The sequence below is a fragment of the Bos javanicus genome, chromosome 15 (genome assembly GCF_032452875.1).
Source record: "Bos javanicus breed banteng chromosome 15, ARS-OSU_banteng_1.0, whole genome shotgun sequence".
In the NCBI taxonomy this organism is placed as follows: Eukaryota; Metazoa; Chordata; class Mammalia; order Artiodactyla; family Bovidae; genus Bos; species Bos javanicus.
In genome coordinates, this window is record NC_083882.1 from 24,881,510 (window position 1) to 24,896,968 (window position 15,459).

At 45.9% G+C, this 15,459-nt stretch overlaps 1 non-coding gene across 1 annotated transcript; it reads left to right on the plus strand.

Annotated features, from left to right (window-relative positions):
* The first annotated feature begins 81 nt into the window (after positions 1 to 81).
* On the plus strand, positions 82 to 154 carry TRNAG-CCC (transfer RNA glycine (anticodon CCC)). Its single transcript has one exon. It is a non-coding gene; the product is annotated as a tRNA-Gly (tRNA).
* The last annotated feature ends 15,305 nt before the right edge of the window (positions 155 to 15,459 follow it).

Sequence of the window (15,459 nt, forward strand, 5' to 3'; positions counted from 1 at the left end):
TTCCGGTACAGATACTGAGACCCAGAGGGGAGACAACATACTGTGCTGGGTGAACTTCAAGAAAAACTGAAGACAGGGACTTCCCTGGTGGTCCAGTGGCTAAGACTCTGCACTCCCAATGCAGAGGGTCCGGGTTCAATCCCTGGTTAGGGAACTAGATCCCACATGCTCCACCTGAAGATCCTGCATGTTGCAATGAAGATTTAAGATCCCACATCCTGCAACTAAGACCTCGGGCAGCCTAATTAATTAATTAAAAAAAGAAAAGTTGAAGACACTTGGATTCCAAGATTGGGGCTCTGTCCCTTGAGGGACTGCTAATACATGTCGTATGGTAGAACAGGCCAGTGCTCAGAGTGGGAGGAGGAGTGTCAAATCAGTGGCGATGGGTGGCATTGGAGGTGGGCAAGCAAGCAATTTAGTCATTCAACAAATATTTGTCAAGTGCCTGCGTCCAGCTGGACACTGTGTAGTGTCAGAACCTTTGCCTAGGGCTGGTCCTCACAGTAAACGTGGTTGCAACATTGACGCCCTTGATCACATTCTACCCCATGTGTGTGTATCTGGGGTATATTTTTTGTGTATGTGGGCATGTGCATGCGTGTGTGTGTGTGTGTGTGTGCATGTATGTGTTTGTGTGCTGATCATGGTAGTAGAGGTGGGTCACATCTATCCATGGAGCCACCACAAGAGTGATCAGTGAGGCTGACTCCCAGAGGCTGGGTTTACATCAAGACTAGCTCCTAGAACTTGCCTGCAAGTCGACGGACCCAGAAGCTGAGTGCTAACATCCCATCCAGGGCGAGCTCCAAGTATGCACTGGAGTGTGCGACCAGAAAGCTGAGCTGGGCTGGGAAAGCATCAGGCAAAGAGCAGGTGGGTGGGCATATGGGGAGAGTGTCTGGGGTGGGTGTTCTTGGCAGGACTGAGGTGCCCAGTCTCTGCCTCCCTGTAGGAAGTGTGGGCATATACCTGGGCGATATTCTTCTGGGGCCCTGATGTTAGTTAACACGAGCTTTCACATCAGGAGCTGTTGGCTTCTTGACTCGACCATCAGGTTACCATATATGCTTCATGGGTTGCCTGTGAATGGGCATTTGAGTGCTTCATGACTTCCCTGGTGGCTCATATGGTAAAGAATCTGTCTACAAAACAGGAGACCTGTTTCCATCCCTGGGTCAGGAAGATCCCCTGAAGAAGGGAATGGCATCCCACTCCTGAATTCTTGCATGGAGAATTCCATGGACAGAGGAACCAGGTGGGCTACAGTCCATGGGGTGGCTAAGAGTCAAACACGACTGAGTGACTAATGCTTTTTACTTAATGTGTGTGAGACATGGGTAGTGACAGGGTAAGGTTTACAATTAGCTGAGACAACAGGCTTCACACTTCTGCTAAGCACCCATTGAGCTGCTACAGGGCCCTAGGACAAGGCAGCATGAACTGGGAAGAGGAATAGTGATGAGAAGCAGAGATGAAGGAAGGATTAGTTCCTGCTCTAGAACCAAGGAAGGTTTCAGGAGGAAGTGCAGCCAAAATGCATTATAAAGGAGGGTGATGGTTGGAAAGGCATTTCCCCTGGAGTAAACAATCCTGTTACAAAACCTGGCCTTGGGAAGATGCTGGGTGAATGATGTGATGTTTGTGCTGCCTACCGGGTGGGTTGTCTATTGAAGAGCAGAGGGAGGCGAGGCCGGGAGGGCAGTTCCGGGCCTTGGGCTCTGTGAGTCTCTCCAGGGGTAATCAGAGTTCATCAGTAAATATTTATTTAGCATCTGCCATCTGCCAGGCACTGAGAGTGTGAGAACAAATTTGATACAAGCCCTTGCCGGGCTCACAGACAGTTATGATCCCATTACAGGAGGTGAAGGCACACAGAAGGAAGTGCCCAGTTTAGGGGAGACCAGGGAAGCATCACAAAGAGGTAATGTTTATTTTTAAAACATATTTTTACGGTGGTCCAGGGACGAAGACTCTGTGCTCCCAATGCAGGAGGCTCAGGTTCAATCCCTGGTCAGGGAACTAGATCCCACATGCTGCAACTAAGACCCAACACAGCCAAATAAGTAAACAAATAAGTAAATATTTTTAAAAATGTATTGGAGTATAGTTGCTTTACAATGTTGTGTTCGTTTCTGCTGCACGGCAAAGTGAGTCAGCTACACGTATACATGCGTGCATGCTAAGTTGCTTCAGATGTGTCCGACTCTTTGCAACCCTATAGGCTGTAGCTTGCCAGGCTTCTCTGTCCGTGGGATTCTCTAGACGAGAATACTGGAGTGGGTTGCCATTTCCTCTTCCAGGGGATCTTCCCAATCCAGGGATCGAACCCGCGGTTCTTACATCTCCTGCGTTGACAAGTGAGTTCTTTACCACTAGCTCCACCTGGGAAGCCCAGGAAATGAACGTGAAAGTGAAAGTCTCTCAGTCGTGTCCGACTCTTTGTGACCCCATGGACTATACAGTCCATGGAATTCTCCTGGCCAGAATACTGGAGTGGGTAGCCTTTCCCTTCTCCAGGGATCTTCCCAACCTAGGGCTCGAACCCAGGTCTCCCACATTGCAGGCAGATTCTTTACCAGTTGAGCCACAAGGGAAGCCCAAGAATACTGGAGTGGGTAGCCTTTCCCTTCTCCAGGGATCTTCCCAACCTAGGGCTCGAACCCAGGTCTCCCACATTGCAGGCAGATTCTTTACCAGTTGAGCCACAAGGGAAGCCCAAGAATACTGGAGTGGGTAGCCTTTCCCTTCTCCAGGGATCTTCCCAACCTAGGGCTCGAACCCAGGTCTCCCACATTGCAGGCAGATTCTTTACCAGTTGAGCCACAAGGGAAGCCCAAGAATACTGGAGTGGGTAGCCTATCCCTTCTCCAGTGGATCTTCCCAACCCAGGAATTGAACGGGGGTCTCCTGCATTGCAGGCAGATTCTTTACCAACTGAGCCACCAGGGAAGTCATACGTTTACATATAGCCCCAGTTTTTTGGATTTCCTTCCCATTTAGGTCACCACAGAGCACTGAGTAGAGTTCCCCAAGCTACACAGTAGGTTCTCATTAGTTATCTATTTACATATAGTATCAATAGTGTGTATATGTCAATCCCAGTTTCCCAGTTCATCCCACCCTCCCCACCTTCCCCCTTGGTGTCCATATGTTTGTCCCAAAGAGGCAATGTTTAAACTGAGCCCTGGACTAACCATAAATACCAGGTTTCCAGGCAGACAATGAGGTGGAGGGGAGGTGGGCTGGGGTGTTGAAGGCATTTCAGGAGAAGGAGGCAGCTCGGCCCTGATGGGAACCGTGGGCGGACATCAGGCGTCTTTGGGGAACCTTGATCAGGAAATGCATGCTGCGTGGCTGCTCCCTGCTGGGCCTGTTCTATATCTAGGCATGCAGTGACTGAGTCCAACAAGGCCCTGCCTTCAGTCTCCTTGCCCTTGAGAGGGGTGGGGAAGTGAAAGTGAAGTCTCTCAGTTGTGTCCGTTTGCGACCCCATGGACTGTAGCCTACCAGGCTCCTCCGTCCATGGGATTCTCCAGGCAAGGACACTGGAGTGGGTTGCCATTTCCTTCTCCAGGGGATCTTCCCAACCCAGGGATGGAACCCGGCTGTCCCGCATTACGGGCAGACACTTTACCCTCTGAGCCACCAGGGTGGCAGGCAACAAGAGTGGGCCAAAATAACGGTGTGAGAAGCCCCGAGAAGGAAATAAACAGGGCGATACTGTGGAGAGTAACTGAGGCAGAGGCTGTTGGGGAGGGCAGGGCAGGTGGTCCTGCTGCATGGGAGTCCCTGTGTGTGTGGGGGATGCCCTTGGGGAGAAGGAGGCAGGGGACCAGTCCTAGCCCAGCTTTGGATGAAGTTTCCCTTGTCCTTCACTCTGTGGACACAAGGGGGCAGCCGAGACTTGAGCTCGGCAGGCAGCAGGGCCAGTGGGGCTGGAGGACTCTCTCACTCTTGCTTGTGCACCGCCTGCTCATTGTGTGAGCCTGCTCTCCTGTCCAACTTGACTGCTGAATGGGGGATTCGGGAAAAGGAGGCCACTCCCAACTGAGCCTGCTCTCCTGTCCAACTTGACTGCTGAATGGGCGAACTGGGAAAAGGAGGCCACTCCCAAGACAGAGCACTCTGACTTTCACCACCTTCATTTAACCGTATATAATTATGACGGCCCTCCCTCTCCCCGCCTACCCCACTGCCCCACCTCACCCCGAGCTGAGGCTAAGGTCCAGGAGATCTGATCTGATCTGCTGCATCAGAGCCTGACTAGAGACGACCCATAAGTAGTCAGGATGACACACCAAGGGAGAGGAACCCCAGCTGGTTTCTGGAAGGGAATTCTGGGGTGTCTCTGCAGTAATGAAAACCTCCCTGAAGCCCATGAAACTGGGATAGGAGAGCCAAGTTCAGTGGACAGGACATAGTAAGCCCATCAGATCCATCCAACAGCTGTTATTGCATGTGTTAGGTGTTGCTCTAGTGCTAAGAGTACAAAGGGGAACTGGACACAGAATTGGATTCAGATTCTTCCCAAAAGTTCGCGATCGCGTAGGCAAATGGCCATTGTAACGCAGTGTGGTAAGTTCAGTGACCGTTGTGCAAGACTCAGACGTGCATTCACCTGGACCTGGGGGTGGGATGGAGCCTTCCAGAGAAGGCTTCCTGGAAGTAATGCCCAGGTTTAGGATAAGAAGGTTTAACCAAGCAAAGGTAGAGAGGGCTTTTCAGGCAAGAGAAAAGGGTGAGCAGGAGACCGAAGTCAAGAAACAACATGGGAGGCTTCCCTGGTGGCTCGGCGGTTGAGCGTCGGTCTCCCAGTGCGGCGGACACGACACGGGATCCATCCCTGGTTCTGGGGCGAGCCACATGTCTCAGAGCAACTAAGCCCATGAGCCACAACTATAGAGTCAGTGCCACAGCAAGAAAGTAGCCCCACTCGCCGCAGCTAGAGAAAGCCCGCACTCAGCAAAGAAGACCCAGTGCAGACAAAAATAAACAAATAAATACAATATTAAAGGAAAAAAAAAAGAAATGACATGGGAGCGAGGTTAAAAGAAGTTCTGGTGTGTCTGAGAACGTTCCAACTTCGCACCCTTTAAACACTGCAAGCATCTTAACAGGCTCAGGCTCCAGACCTGGCTCTCACCTACCTCTCGTGCCAGTCAAAACGGCTTCCTGAATGAACTGTTTTGTACATTTCCATAGGCGCTTTGGGGAACCAAGTTTTTCCAGGCCAGAGCCTACAGGATTAGGGAAAACTGGATGCTGGAAAGAGATGAGAAGGCTGGGAAATTAGCCTCTGGGTGAGCCTTTCCCTGGGGGACCTTCCATGTCCCTGTTCTTAATAGGTGATGCTTCTGCAAATTGGGGACGGAGGGGAAAACTGACAAAGGAGGTAGTGACATGGCGCTTTCAAGAGGAACCTGGGCTTCCCAAGTGGCTCGGTGGTAAAGATTCTGCTTGACAGCACAGGAGCCACAGGTTTGATCCCTGGTCTGGGAAGATCCCACATGCCACGGAGCAGCTAAGCTCACGCGCCACAGCCACTGAGCCTGTGCTCTAGAGCTCGGGAGCCGCAACTACTGAGCCCATGTGCTGAAACTACAGAAGCCCTCACACCCTAGAGCCCACACTTCCTGCAGCAAGAGGAGCCACCCACACCCCACCCCCTGCTCCCTGCAACTAGAGGAAAACCTGCACAGCAGTGAAGATCCAGTACATCCAAAACTAAACAACATTCTTTTAAAAAAGAGAGGAATCCAGATATGGAGTAAATAAATAGCAAACACACTTGCAAAAATGAAAACTGTAAGGCTAAAAATTGGTTAACTAGGTTATATAAAAATTAGATTCCTGAGTGGTGAAAGACCCCAATAGCCAAGGTGATCAGGCAGACAGATTGGAAGAAATATTTGCAATGGTAAAACCAACCAGAAACGGATACCTTCCAGAATATACAGATAAACAACGATGACAAGAAGAAGTCCAAGGGGAAAAAGGACAGGGATGTGATCAGAGAATTTACAGAAGAGGAAAGCCCCAAAGTAATAAACATCTTATGGCAGAGATTGTCTAATTCTTCACCAGTTTCCACGTCTTCTCTTCTTTGGCACACAGGGCATTGCATTTCCCAGGCCGTTTCCTGTGGCCGAATTCTGGCCCGAGGAATGTGACCGCGTCTGTGTGTGGCACAGCACACCGTGTGTGCCGTTCCCTGAGGGCTCTCTCTTCTGGCCCCCGTTGGCTGTATGTGGAGAATCCAGCAGAGGACCCTGAGGCCCTAGAAGATGACAGAGCTATGCAATAGAAGCCTGACCACCTGGAGTAGTACTCTGCCCCTGGCCCTGGCTACACTGCACTGTGATGTGAACAAAAAATAAGCATTTTTGTTAATAAACCATTTTTGTCAATGGTTTTGTTAAGCCATTGAGATCTGGGGTTGGTTATGTTGCTTAGCTTACTTACTCATACACATGTTTAGATGTACTCAAGCTCACCGGAGAAAGGCAAAAAATATATATATATTTATATACACCTCTTCACTTATTCTCACGAGACTGGCAAAAACTGGTACAGTAGATCAATCGTTCCAAGAAGTGCTGTAGGGTTTGGAGGCATGCATGTGAGTCTGGTAGCACAGCAAAAGCCATGCACTGCTGGTGGAAATGTAGATGGTGCAGCCTTGCTGGACGCAATCTGGTGATTCTTGGTAAAATTAAATATGTGGCTACCTTATGACTCAGCATTTCTACTCCTGGGAATATACCCCGTGAAAAGGCTCACATGGGTCCATAGAGAGACCTAGATATCTACAGAATGTTGTGCTGGGAGTTAGCGGCAACTTGGGTGTCCATTACTGGGGGAGTAGATAACAAATAAGGGGAAGCAAGTCAGGGAGAGAGCCCTGGTCAGAAGTAACGGGCCACATGTGCACGCAGCAATGGGAATGGGCCTTCAAAGCAGAGTGGAAATGGCGTAAATGAAAATATATGCAGAGACTTCCCCAGTGATCCAGTGGTTATGAATCCACCTTCCATGCAACGGACTCAGGTTCGATCCCCGGTTGAGGAACTAAGATTCCATATGCCACCAGGCAACTAAGCCTGGGCGCTGCAGCTACTGAGCCCGAGAGCCGACACAGAAGATCCTGCAGGCCACTGTGAAGACCATGTGGGACGAAGATCCCACGCTCCACAACAGACCTGCTACTGCTGCTGCTGCTAAGTCGCTTCAGTCGTGTCCAACTCTGTGGGACCCCATAGACGGTAGCCCACCAGGCTCCCCGTCCCTGGGATTCTCCAGGCAAGAACACTGGAGTGGGTTGCCATTTCCTTCTCCAATGCATGAAAGTGAGAAGTGAAAGTGAAGTCGCTCAGTCGTGTCCGACTCTTAGCGACCCCATGGACTGCAGCCCACCAGGCTCCTCCATCCATGGGATTTTCCAGGCAAGAGTACTGGTGTGGGTGGCCATTGCCTTCTCCGACAACAGACCTGACACAGCCATAAATCAGTATTTCAAAAACCATGGATACAGTCCCTGGTGGCTCAGTGGTAAAGAACCTGCCTGCCAATGGTGGACACACGGGTTTGATCTCTGGGTTGGGAAGATCCCCTGGAGAAGGTCAACCCATTCCAGTATTCTTGCCCAGAGAATCCCATGGACAGGAGCCTGGTGGGGTACAGTCCGTGGGGTTGTGCAGAGTTGAACATAACTTGGTGACTAAACAACAACAATAATGGAGCAACAGTACATATTTTACAAAAATGCACATAAAAATATACAATAAACACTTGGGAATAGTTGGAAAACAGGAGGGAGAAAAGAAAATAGAATTGAATGGGTGAATCCACTTGTACCACACAGATTCTTCCTTTCAAAAGCTTTCTAACAAGAGACTGAAGACTGACAATCACAGCTTTTTTTTTTCCCCTGAGACTTGGCTTCCTTTATGGAGTCTGATTTTCATGAAGTTATTGCAGATTTCTTCCATTTTTTAAAAAAGCCCACATTCAAACTTTGCTGTGCTTTTTCCAATTTCACAAGCATTCTCTTTTAGTCTCCTGACCTCATGCGTTTTCCAAAACTAAACAAAGAGAAACAGAATTACTAAATCCAATCATAGTCCAAAGAGCTTTTACTCAGAACATAAAATGATTTGTTTTTTACATATATAATAAGCAGAGGGAGAAAAGAATGAAATACATCTTGCTTGTATTTGTATAGCATTATTAGTGACAGGACGAGTGTCCTAAATATACTGTAACATTACAGTAATAAGTAGGAAACAAGGAAAAAAAAATCAGTGGAAAAGAGCAGATAGCTTAGTTAGATCTTAGAAAGTATTATAAGTGCTTCCCCACTGGCTCAAAGGTAAAGAAACCAGACAGGTCTGCAACACAGAAGATGCAGGTTCAGTCCCTGGGTTGGGAAGATCCCCTGCAAGAGGGCATGACAACCCACTCCAGTATTCTTGCCTGGAGAATCCCATGGACAGAGGAGCCTGGCAGGCTTCAGTCCATAGGATCACAAAGAATTGGACATGGTTTGGCCACCTCATGCGAAGAGTTGACTCATTGGAAAAGACCCTGATGCTGGGAGGGATTGGGGGCAGGAGGAGAAGGGGACGATAGAGAATTAGATGGCTGGATGGCATCACTGACTCGATAGACGTGAGTCTGAGTGAACTCCGGGAGTTGGTGATGGACAGGGAGGCCTGGCGTGCTGCGATTCATGGGGTCGCAAAGAGTCGGACACGACTGAGCGACTGATCTGATCTGATCTGAATCGACTGAGCATGCACACACATAAGTATTGCAAGTAGGGACATATCCAAGGAGGAAAGGAAGCAAAGCAAAATAATCCAAAGAACACAGAACCCACTAAAGGTGTCAGCCTTTGCCAGATGGATGTTATGGAAGCAGCACCCTGATCTCCGGCCTCACTGCACTTTGATCAGCATGACCTCTGCTGGGCACACACTGATCTCCAGCTAGCAGGCCCCCCTGCCACAGCCAAGAAGCCCAGAACGCCATCTCCCTGAAGTTCAAACACCTCGCGTGCAATGGGGTTGGGCAGGGGCTGGACACCTTTTGGCTGGATGATGACATTGACTGAGGCTGAGGCTCAAGCACTTTATGCTTTCCTGAGCAGCCCTCCCCCACCCCACCAATATCTTTCGTCTCCCCTCACCCTTCTTCCTGTGGCCAAGCAGCTCACCACTCACGTCTTCCTCTCCTTCTTGTCCTTGATACCCTTCCTAAAACCTTTCTGCAACCTGGGCAATGGGTTCAGTGGCCAGGTTAAAGCATGGAGATTCATGAGTATAGATAACCAGAGAGATAACTAGATAAGCAGTTTCTGGCCAAGCCAGTGTCAGTGCGGCTGTGGGTTTTCAACTCAAGGCCCTGTGGGAGAACGCATTGTTAGAGGCACAGGGAACAAGAGGTAGTTCTCTGCGCTCACACTGCCCTTCTCGTGGTCTGAGTGGACAGCTGTCCTTTCTTCCCGACAGGTAGGCAGGACTCTCAATCAAAGAGGGAAGCTGAGAGGTTGTGGACTTTAAGAAAAACCTCCCCACTCCCCTGCAATTAAGGCTCAGATAAATCATCCCTGGACTCACCATATGCATTCATTAAACTCTCAAGCAAGCCCTGTGGGACAACATCAAATTTGATGAGTTATCATTTTGCTTATAATTTTGTTTATTTCTTGTTAATTACCAAGAGCTTGAAAGGCCCCCCAGATTGCTGGTTCCTCTGACTGCAGGAGTTGCTTCATTTGACTCTGCTGGGACCCTGATCTGGGGGCTCACACCTGGCCTCAGGTTTGGTTTGAGCAAAGAATCCAGAAAGAGGCTCAGTAGACCCACTTCTCTGCCATATTAACGAGCCACCCCCATCCCCCCACCCCTGACACACACCCCTACAGCTGGCAGAGGCAGTGGGAGCAGGCTCCTAATTGCTGCAGCATGCCTGGGCAACCATTGCTTTCTTGGATATCAGCAGAAGCCACGGAGTATAATAGGAGAGATCACTGCTGACTGGGGTCTGATCGTCTCTGGAGCATATCGGGCCACTGATCTAAAGTAAGCCTTGATGTCTGAAGCACAGAAGGACTTCTTCCAGAATTGGAAAGAGAAGCTTGGAAGGAAACTTGAATGGCAGCTTCTGTAATGTTCCCCGCCATCCTTGCCCTATTTTTGTTGAGATAGTCCTTTATCCTTTAGTGCCCTTGAGTGATTTAACCCCACTGGATAAAACTGTCGCTGAGGACCTACTTTACAGAGGAAACTTGGGAAAACCTACATGATCAAGTACCCTTGGTCTCTCAATCTGTGTTTGTTTTAAAAGTGGCTCTGCATCTAGATGTGCGGGATTTTTTTTTTTAATTGTGAGATACAGTATATGTAGAAAAATATTCACAAAACATTTAAAGTGTAAAGACTCATATAAAATAAACACCATGGGATCACCCATGAGTCAAGAAGTAGAAGACTGAAGAATCTTCCTTCACCTCAGCACAGTCCCTTCCTTTCCCTCCTGAAGGAACTTCTATCCTGACATCTAAAGCAATCATTTCACTGTTTTTCATGCTTTTAGGCATCACTAAATGATATTGTTTACTCTAGCCTGTTTTGAACTTTGTATAAGTCTGATAAAAAAAATCAGTCTTTTTTTATGACTTGCATCTTTCACTCTGTAGCATTTGAAGAAACATCATTGTTGATACCTGTAGCTGTAGCTATACACATTTTGTTGTTTAATTGCTAAGTCCTGTCTGACTCTTTTGTGATCCCCCAGACTGTAGCTGAGCAGGCTCCTCTGCCCATTGGATTTCCCAAGCAAGAATACTGGAGTGAGTTGCCATTTCCTTTGCCAGGGGATCTTCCCAACCCAGGGATCGAACCTGTGTCTCCTGCATTGGCAGGTGGATTCTTTACCACTGAGCCACCAGGGAAGCCCATGTATATTCTTTATATATAGTTTTTTAATCCACCTGAGTTAATTTCTCTGTATTATATTGTCAAGAGAGGTCCTAATTCCATTTTCTCACCTATGGATACTCATTTATGTCAGCATTATTTACTGAAAAGTCTATCTTTTTGCTATTGACCTGGGATGTCACCTCTGCCGTTCATCAAATGTTCATAGGAGCATAGGTCCCTTTATGGGTTCTCTATTCTGTTTCATTGGTCTGTTTGTCAGTCCTCATCCCAAACCACGCCGTCTTAATTACTACAGCTTTAGAATAAGTATTACATCTGGTTGAGCAAGTCCTCCCACTTTATTCTTCTTCTTCAAGAGTAGCCACTCTTGGCACTTGGTGCTGTCATATAAATTTTAGAGCTGGCTTGTCAAGTTCCGGCAAAAACCTATTGGGATCTTAATTGCGATTTTACCGAGTCTATAAATCAATTTGGAGAGAAATGACATCTTTACAATGTTGAGTCCTCCAATCCATGAACTGGTATATTTCTCCATTTATTTAGGTCTTCTTTTATGTCTCTCAATAAAATTTTATAATTTTCTCCATTAATATCTTGTACATGTTTTGTTGGATTTATTCCTCAGTACTTCACATTTTTTTTAATGCCATTGTGAATGAAGTCTGTTTTAAATTTCATTTTATCACTGCTGCTGGTTAGAAATATTTAATATTTTTACATTGACTTGGTATCAAGAAACTTTGCTAAACTCTAATCCTAGTAATTTATTCATAGATTATTTTTCACTTTCTATATATATCATCATCTGCTTATCTTATTTCTAATCCTTGTACACATTTTTCTTACCTACTGTGCTAAGATCCCCTAGTAGAATCTTGAATAAAATTGATAATTGTTAGCAATCTTGTCTCTGTTCTCAAGTCAAAGGGGAAGATTCTAAATCATCATGATTAAGTATGACGTTTGTTGAAGTTTTTGTAGATAATCCTTATCACATTAAGGGAGTTGCATTTTATTCCCAGTTTGCCAAGAGCTGTTTTTATTGTGAATGGATGTTGAGTTTAAGCTTTTTTCCCTCGCTATTGACTGGATTGGAAGTTATATTTCCCTTTGATATGTAAATATAACTATCTACATAAATTTATTTTTTGAATGTTAAATTGACTTTGGGGGACAAGCCCACCTGCTTTACAGTATAACTCCTAAAAGAATGCACGTTTCAGGCTTCGGTTTGAAACCTGGCTGCACCATTATCTGGAGTGACCCTGGCAAGTTATTTAACTTGTCTCTAATCTCTTCATATGTGAAATGGGGATAATAATAGTACCTGACTCACAGAACTATTGTAAAGTTTAGTAATATGTTCAAAATGCTTAAACCAGTGTCTGGAACATAGTATGCATTCTCTAAGTATTTGTTGTTTGATTGGCCAGACAATAATTGTGTAGGATTTTTGTACTTACATTCATGAGTGATTTTAGCTTGTCCTTTTTCTCATAAATAACCTTGGTATCATGGTTTTGCTAAAGTTATCAAATTACTCGAGGAGTGTTTTGTTCTTTTTCTGTTCTCTGAGTTTGTGTGAGATTACAATGTTCCTTGAATATATGGTAGAACTCATTTGTGAAGCCATCTGCCCTGAAGGTCTTGTGTGGGAAAAATTTTTAAGTTCACTGTTGGTTATAAGTCTATTCAAGTTTTATATGTGTTGTATACTTACTTAAGTGTATATTTACTTAGGCAAATATGATATCTAGTTATTATCTTTGAAAGGTATGTAGCATTTGTCGTGAGGTTCTCTTTTTCATTGCTTATTTATAACCACAAATGACATTGTTTTTTTATATGTTTGTTAGAATTACCCACAAATTATCATTCTTCATTCTTTCTTGCATCTCAGACCTTCCCTCTGGGTTCACATTCCTTCTCTCTGAAAGACATTATTTAGGATGTCCATTTGATAGGACCATATAGTGGCAAACTTCCTTTTTTGTCTGAAAATGTTTTTATTTTGTTTGAATTCTTGAAAGACTTCTTGTTAAAGATTCTAATCTGACAGGGACTCTTTCCAGCCCCATCGACAGTACTGTTTCATCTTCAGCCTTCCTTTTGTGCCCTGCGATGTCAGTTCTCAGGGTAACTATCACTCTTTGGAGATAATCTGTGGTTTTTCTCTGGATGTTTTCAGCATCGTCTCATAGTCTTTGGTGTTTGGTAGTTTTAGCAATAAAGTGTCTAGTGATAGGTGGATTTTACATATCTTGCTTGGGAGTCACTGGACTTCTAAATATGGTTCTTCATAGAATCATTACACAGATTAAATGAGTCAATATTTGTAAAGTACATGGAACAGTAGCTGCACAATATAAGTATTTCATAAATATTACCTATTATTGTTTGTGTGTATTGATATCTGTACCTGTTATTCATTGCTTCACAGCTTTAGCCCACCCTTCTGCATTATGTGATGTAAGAGCTGGATTCTACAAACATAATTGTCCTTTGCCACGTAAGAGGGGGTCAAGGGCCATTGTGAGGAAGCAGATTTTTATCTCCGTTGTTGTTGAGTTGCTCAGCTGTGTCTGGCTCTTTGTGACCTAATGGACCGTAGCCCACCAGGCTCCTCTGTCCTCCACTCTCGTCCAGAGTGTGCTCAAATTTATGTCCATTGCTACCTAACCATCTCATTCTCTGCCACCCTCTTTTCCTTTTGCCCTCAGTCTGTACTCCTATGTGTGTGTTAGTTGCTCATCATGCCTGACTCTTTGCAACTCCGTAGACTGCAGCCCACCAGGCTCCTCTGCCCATGGAATTCACCAGGCAAGAATACTGGAGTGGGCTGCCGTTCTCTTCTCCAGTGGATCTTCCTAACCCAGGGATCGAACCCTGGTCTCCTGCATTGCAGGCAGATTCTTTACCATCTGAGTTACCAGGGAAGCCTATCTATAATGATATCTTATTCTGACTATCAATCTTGATGGCTTCTGAAAAGGGTGGGAAAAATGAATTATGAGGTGAAGAGAAAAGGAGTACAACAGTATCAAGGCCACATATAAGCACGATTTTTAAAGTTCCCCGGTAAAATGATCCATCAGTGAGAGTAGTGTGCATTTCCTAAGGTAAGGATTCCATGTAAGGGAAGCTACGATTCAAATTTCTCAATACCTTGAACAGAGAACTTTGAATAGAACAGATACTATCAAAGTAAACCAAAATATATCACCCTTATAATATGCCACTTTGGCATATTCATTATTGTGAATTAAAGGCACTTAAGAAACAGCAGGTACAGGGATACTCTGACTCTTCTTTTTCTTCCTGAAAACAGGAGATAAAAATCTCATATGAAAGATACCCTCCCTGTCCCAGGAGGAAAGAAGACATTCCAACCACTGGAGACAGGGAATTTGGGGCTGAGAAATTTGTACAAACAAACCTTGTTGAACCAATCCTGATCTTCCTAGTTACTTCCTTACCATTTAGTATCCCCGCCCCAAATCCCTTTGTTTTCACAATTCTTCACAATTTTATTATTTCTTCATCTAAAAGGTCTAAAAGCTTCCTCCTCTGGTCACATCTTCAGGACTTCCTTCTGTTGTGAAGACACCCTTGTATACATAAAAAAAAAAAAAATTAATTAAATGTATATATTTTTTCCTGTTAATCTGTCTTATGTCCATTTAATTCTTAGGTCCAGACAGAGACACTAAGGGGATAGAGGAGAGCTTTTTCTTTCCCTACTATGCCCATTTTCAGAGAAGGCAATGACACCCCACTCCAGTACTTTTGCCCGGAGAATCCCATGGATGGAGGAACCTGGTAGGCTGCCATCCATGGGGTCGCTAGAGTCGCACACGACTGAGCGACTTTGCTTTCACTTTTCACTTTCATGCATTGGAGAAGGAAATGGCAACCCACTCCAGTGTTCTTGCCTGGAGAATCCCAGGGATGGGGGAGCCTGGTGGGCTGCCGTCAATGGGGTCGCACAGAGTTGGACACGACTGAAGCGACTTAGCAGCAGCAGCAGCAGCATGCCCATTTTACACAGCAAAACTGAGGCATAAGAGTCTCAGAAGTTGGGCTTCCCTGATTGCTCAGTGGTAAGGAATCTGCCGGCCAATGCAGAGGATAGAGGTTTGACGCCTGATCCAGGAAAATCCCACATCCACAGATCAACTAAGCTCCTGCACCACAACTCTTGAGCCTGTGCCCTAGAGCCTGGGAGCCACAGGAGCATGAAGCAAAGACCTCCCAGAGGAGAGCATGGCAACCCAGTCAGTATTCTTGCCTGGAGAATCCCATGGACAGAGGAGCCTGGTGGGCTACAGTCCATAGAATCCCAAAGAGTCGGACATGACTGAAGTGACTTAGCACACACAGGAGTTTTACATTTTGTTCCCAATTAACCTTTTTGGTGTCATGCAGAGTCTCTAAAATTCCACTGGGTTTAAGCTAGACTTTTATTCCATTTACCAGGGATACTAAGTCTGAAATCAGATAGATATCAGATAGT